Source organism: Armigeres subalbatus, unplaced genomic scaffold, assembly GCF_024139115.2.
Source record: "Armigeres subalbatus isolate Guangzhou_Male unplaced genomic scaffold, GZ_Asu_2 Contig243, whole genome shotgun sequence".
NCBI classification, from domain to species: Eukaryota; Metazoa; Arthropoda; class Insecta; order Diptera; family Culicidae; genus Armigeres; species Armigeres subalbatus.
This window is the reverse complement of record NW_026942980.1, coordinates 14,019-19,803: the sequence shown is the minus strand read 5'-3', so window position 1 is coordinate 19,803 and position 5,785 is coordinate 14,019.

Sequence of the window (5,785 nt, the reverse complement as noted above, 5' to 3'; positions counted from 1 at the left end):
GAATTCCTCCGGAAGTTCCTCCGGAACGTTCTCCCGAAGTTCCTCCGGAAGTTCCTCCGGAAGTTCCTCCGAGGAATTCCTCCTCCGGAAGTTCCTCGGAATGCCTCCGAGTTCCTCCGGGAATTCCTCCGGAAGTTCCTCCGGAGGAATTCCTCGGAAGTTCCTCAGGAATTCCCGAGTTCCTCCCAGGAATTCCCGGAGGAACCTCCTGAGGAATTCCTCCGGAAGTTCCTGAACCTCCGGAAGTTCCTGGAGGAACTTCCGAGGAATTCCCGGAGGAACTTCCGAGGAATTCCCGGAGGAACTTCCGGAGGAATTCCCCGGAGGAACTTCCGGAGGAATTCGGAGGAACTTCCGGAGGAATTCCTGAGGAACTTCCGGAGGAATTCCTGAGGAACTCCGGAGGAAACTTCCGAGGAGGAACTTCCGGAGGAATTCCGGAGGAACTTCCGTAGGACATCTCGGAGGAACTTCCGGAGGAATTCCCGGAGGAACTTCCGGAGGAATTCCCGGAGGAACTTCCGGAGGAATTCCTGGAGGAACTTCCGGAGGAATTCCTGGAGGAACTTCCGAGGAATTCCTGAGGAACTTCCGGAGGAATTCCTGGAGGAACTTCCGGAGGAATTCCCGAGAGGAACTTCCTGGAGGAACTTCCGGAGGAATTCCTGAGGAACTTCCGGAGGAATTCTGGAGGAACTTCCGAGGAATTCCTGAGGAACTTCCGGAGGAATTCCTGGAGGAACTTCCGGAGGAATTCCTGGAGGAACTTCCGAGGAATTCTGAGGAACTTCCGGAGGAATTCCGGAGGAACTTCCGAGGAATTCTGAGGAACTTCCGGAGGAATTCCTGAGGAACTTCCGGAGGAATTCAGGAGGAACTTCCGGAGGAATTCCCGGAGGAACTTCCGGAGGAATTCCCGGAGGAACTTCCGGAGGAATTCCCGGAGGAACTTCCGGAGGAATTCCCGGAGGAACTTCCGGAGGAATTCCTGGAGGAACTTCCGGAGGAATTCCCGGAGGAACTTCCGGAGGAATTCCCGGAGGAACTTCCGGAGGAATTCCCGGAGGAACTTACGGAGGAATTCCTGGAGGAACTTCCAGAGGAATTCCTGGAGGAACTTCGGGAGGAATCGGAGGAACTTCCGGAAGAGTTCCCGGAGGAACTTCCTGAGGAATTCCCGGAGGAACTTTCTGAGGAACTTCCGGAGGAATTCCCGGAGGAACTTTCGGAGGAATTTCCAAAAGAATTTCTGGAGGAACTTCCGGAGGAATTCCTGGAGGAACTTTCGGAGGAATTCCTGGAGGAACTTTCGGAGGAATTCCTGGAGGAACATCCAGAGGAATTCCTGGAGTAACTTCCGGAGGAACTTCTGCAGGAACTTCCGCAGGAATTCCGGAGGAACTTCGGAGGAATTCCCGGAGGAACTTCCGGAGGAATTCCCGGAGGAACTTCGGAGGAATTCCGGAGGAACTTCCGGAGGAATTCCCGGAGGAACTTCCGGAGGAATTCCGGAGGAACTTCGGAGGAATTCCTGGAGGAACTTCGGAGGAATTCCCGGAGGAACTTCGGAGGAATTCCCGGAGGAACTTCCGGAGGAATTCCCGAGGAACTTCCGGAGGAATTCGGAGGAACTTCCGGAGGAATTCGGAGGAACTTCGGAGGAATTCGGAGGAACTTCCGGAGGAATTCCCGGAGGAACTTCCGGAGGAATTCTGAGGAACTTCGGAGGAATTCCCGGAGGAACTTCCGGAGGAATTCCTGAGGAACTTCCGAGGAATTCGGAGGAACTTCCGGAGGAATTCCCGAGGAACTTCCGGAGGAATTCGGAGGAATTCCCGGAGGAACTTCCGGAGGAATTCCCGGAGGAACTTCCGGAGGAATTCGGAGGAACTTCCGGAGGAATTCGGAGGAACTTCCGGAGGAATTCCCGGAGGAACTTCCGGAGGAATTCGGAGGAACTTCCGGAGGAATTCCAGAGGAACTTCCAGGAGGAATTCTGGAGGAACTTCCGAGGAGGAATTCCGGAGGAATTCCGGAGGAATTCGGAGGAAATTCCGAGGAATTCCCGGAGGAAATTCCGGAGGAATTCCCGGAGGAAATTCCGGAGGAATTCCCAGGAGAAATTCCGAGAGGAATTTCGGAGGAAATTCCGGAGGAATTCGGAGGAAATTCCGGAGGAATTCCGGAGGAAATTCCGGAGGAATTCGAGGAACTTCCGAGGAATTTCCGAGGAACTTCAGAGGAACTTCCGGAGGAATTCCCAGAGGAACTTCCGGAGGAATTCCCGGAGGAACTTCCGGAGGAATTCCCAGGGGAGCTTCCGGAGGAACTTCCGGAGGAGTTCCCGGAGGAACTTCCGGAGGAACTTCTGGAGGAATTCCCGGAGGAACTTCCGGAGGAATTCCCAGGGGAACTTCCGGAGGAGTTTCTCGGAGGAACTGCCGGAGGAATTCCCCTAGGAACTTCCGGAAGAATTCCCGGAGAAACTTCTGAATGAATTCCCGGAGAAACTTCTGAATGAATTCCCGGAGGATCTTCCGGAAGAATTTTCGGAGGAATTCCTAGAGGAGTTTTCGGAGGAAATCCTGCAGGCACGCCGCTACCTATATATTCGCATGTCCTCCAGTTGTATCGTGTGTGGCAATTACAATGGATACACTATGCCTAAGGAATCAAGAATGTTTCCTTCCCGAAAATATCCTAGACCGGACCGAGAATCTAACTCGCCATCTCCGAATTGGCAATACTACGCCTTTGTCATCGACACCATCCGATTTTCGAACCGGAAGGCGTAAACATTGGATGTGTTCTTTTGTACCCTAACTTTCCCGGAGGATCTTCCGAAGAATTCCGGAGGAACTTCCGGAGGAATTCTGGAGGAACTTCGAGGAATTCTTGAAGAACTTCCGAGGAACTCCCTGGAGGAATTCTCGGAGGAACTTCCGGAGGAATTCGGAGGAACTTCCGGAGGAATTCCCGAGGAACTTCGGAGGAATTCGGAGGAACTTCCGGAGGAATTCCCGGAGGAACTTCCGGAGGAATTCGGAGGAACTTTGAGGACCCATTCGAGGAATTCCCGGAGGAACTTCGGAGGAATTCGGAGGAACTTCCGGAGGAATTCCCGGAGGAACTTCCGGAGGAATTCCCGGAGGAACTTCCGGAGGAATTCCCGGAGGAACTTCCGGAGGAATTCCCGGAGGAACTTCGGAGGAATTCCGGAGGAACTTCCGGAGGAATTCGGAGGAACTTCCGGAGGAATTCCCGGAGGAACTTCCGGAGGAACTTCCGGAGGAATTCGGAGGAACTTCGGAGGAATTCCCGGAGGAACTTCGGAGGAATTCTGGAGGAACTTCCGGAGGAATTCCTGGAGGAACTTCGGAGGAATTCCCGGAGGAACTTCCGGAGGAATTCGGAGGAACTTCCGGAGGAATTCGGAGGAACTTCGGAGGAATTCGGAGGAACTTCCGGAGGAATTCGGAGGAACTTCCGGAGGAATTCGGAGGAACTTCCGGAGGAATTCCCGGAGGAGCCTGGAGGAATTCCAGAGGAACTTCCGGAGGAATTCCTGGAGGAACTTCCGGAGGAATTCCCGGAGGAACTTCGGAGGAATTCCCGGAGGAACTTCCGGAGGAATTCGGAGGAACTTCCGGAGGAATTCTGGAGGAACTTCCGGAGGAATTCCCGGAGGAACTTCCGGAGGAATTCGGAGGAACTTCCGGAGGAATTCGGAGGAACTTCGGAGGAATTCGGAGGAACTTCCGGAGGAATTCCGGAGGAACTTCCGGAGGAATTCGGAGGAACTTCCGGAGGAATTCCCGGAGGAACTTCCGGAGGAATTCAGGAGGAACTTCCGGAGGAATTCCCGGAGGAACTTCGGAGGAATTCCCGGAGGGACTTCCGGAGGGATTCCGGGGGGGAACTCCGGAGGAATTCCCGGAGGAACTTCCGGAGGCAATCCCGGAGGGACTTCCGGAGGAATTCTGGAGGAACTTCCGGAGGAATTCCCGGAGGAACTTCCGGAGGAATTCCCGGAGGAATTCCCGGAGGAACTTCCGGAGGAACTTCCGGAGGAATTCCCGGAGGAACTTCCGGAGGAATTCCCGGAGGAAGTTCCTCCAGGAATTCCTCCGGAAGTTCTTCTAGGAATTCTGCCGAAAGTTTCTCCAGGAGTTCCGCCGGAAGTTCCTCCTGAAATTCCGCCAGAAGTTCCACCGAAATTCCACCGGAAGTTCCTCCAGGAATTCCTCCGGAAGTTCTTCTAGGAATTCTGCCGGAAGTTTCTCCAGGAGTTCCGCCGGAAGTTCCTCCTGAAATTCCGCCAGAAGTTCCACCGAAATTCCACCGGAAGTTCCTCCAGGATTTTTGCCGGAAGTTCCTCCAGGAATTCTCCGAAAGTTTCTTCAAGAATTCCGCCGGAAGTTCCTCCAGGAATTCCGCCGGACGTTCCATCGGTAATTCCGCCGGAAGTTCCTTCAGGAATTCCACCTCCATCCTGGAAGAACTTCGGAATTTCGCAGGAAGTTCCTTCAGGAATTTCGCTGGAAGTTTTCTAATCTCTTATCTCTTATCTCTTATCTCTTATCTCTTATCTCTTATCTCTTATCTCTTACCTCTTACCTCTTATCTCTTATCTCTTATCTCTTATCTCTTATCTCTTATCTCTTATCTCTTATCCCCATCTCTTATCTCTTATCTCTTATCTCTAATCTCTTATCTCTTATCTCTTATCCCCATCTCTTATCCCCATCTCTTATCTCCATCTCTCATCTCTTATCTCTTATCTCTTATCTCTTTATCCCCTATCTCTTATTTCTTATCTCCCCTTATCCCCATCTCTTATCTCTTATCTCTTATCTCTTATCTCTTATCTCTTATCCCCATCTCTTATCTCTTATCTCTTATCTCTTATCTCTTATCTCTTATCTCTTATCTCTTATCACTTATCTCTTATCTCTTATCTCTTATCTCTTATCTCTTATCTCTTATCTCTTATCTCTTATCTCTTATCTCTTATCTCCATCTCTTATCTCTTATCTCTATCTCTTATCTCTTATCTCTTATCTCTTATCTCTTATCTCATCTCTTATCTCTTATCTCTTATCTCTTATCTCTTATCTCTTATCTCTTATCTCTTATCTCTTATCTCTTATCTCTTATCTCTTATCTCTTATCTCTTATCTCTTATCTCTTATCTCTTATCTCTTATCTCTTATCTCTTATCTCTTATCTCTTATCTCTTATCTCTTATCTCTTATCTCTTATCTCTTATCTCTTATCTCTTATCTCTTATCTCTTATCTCTTATCTCTTATCTCTTATCTCTTATCTCTTATCTCTTATCTCTTATCTCTTATCTCTTATCTCTCGCTTTCTCACTTTAGTCATGTTCAAAAAATTCATATTTCGTAGAGTTTAATTTAACCTAAAATATGTTTCACTTTTTAAAGCGTCTATTCAACCTTCATTTCCCCCCAACACGTTTTGCGACCGCGAACGACAATGAATGGTAAGAGGTGAAATGCACCAACCATTTCCTGGGCTCGGTTGATACGGCCGTATAATGGTTCATAGAATTTGGCCAGAGAGGAGCACCGAAACGTATAACAATGCAACAAACCGTTCAAAACGAACGTGATCGAGAGTAGGCGGATTTCGTGCGATCGGGGGTGTTTGCGCCACGAGCTCACGACACACGCGACTGATAATGATGATGATGATGATGCTCTCGCGGTAATGCACCGATCGATGTCAATTTTTCATTGTTGGTGCAGACAGTCCTCTCCGAA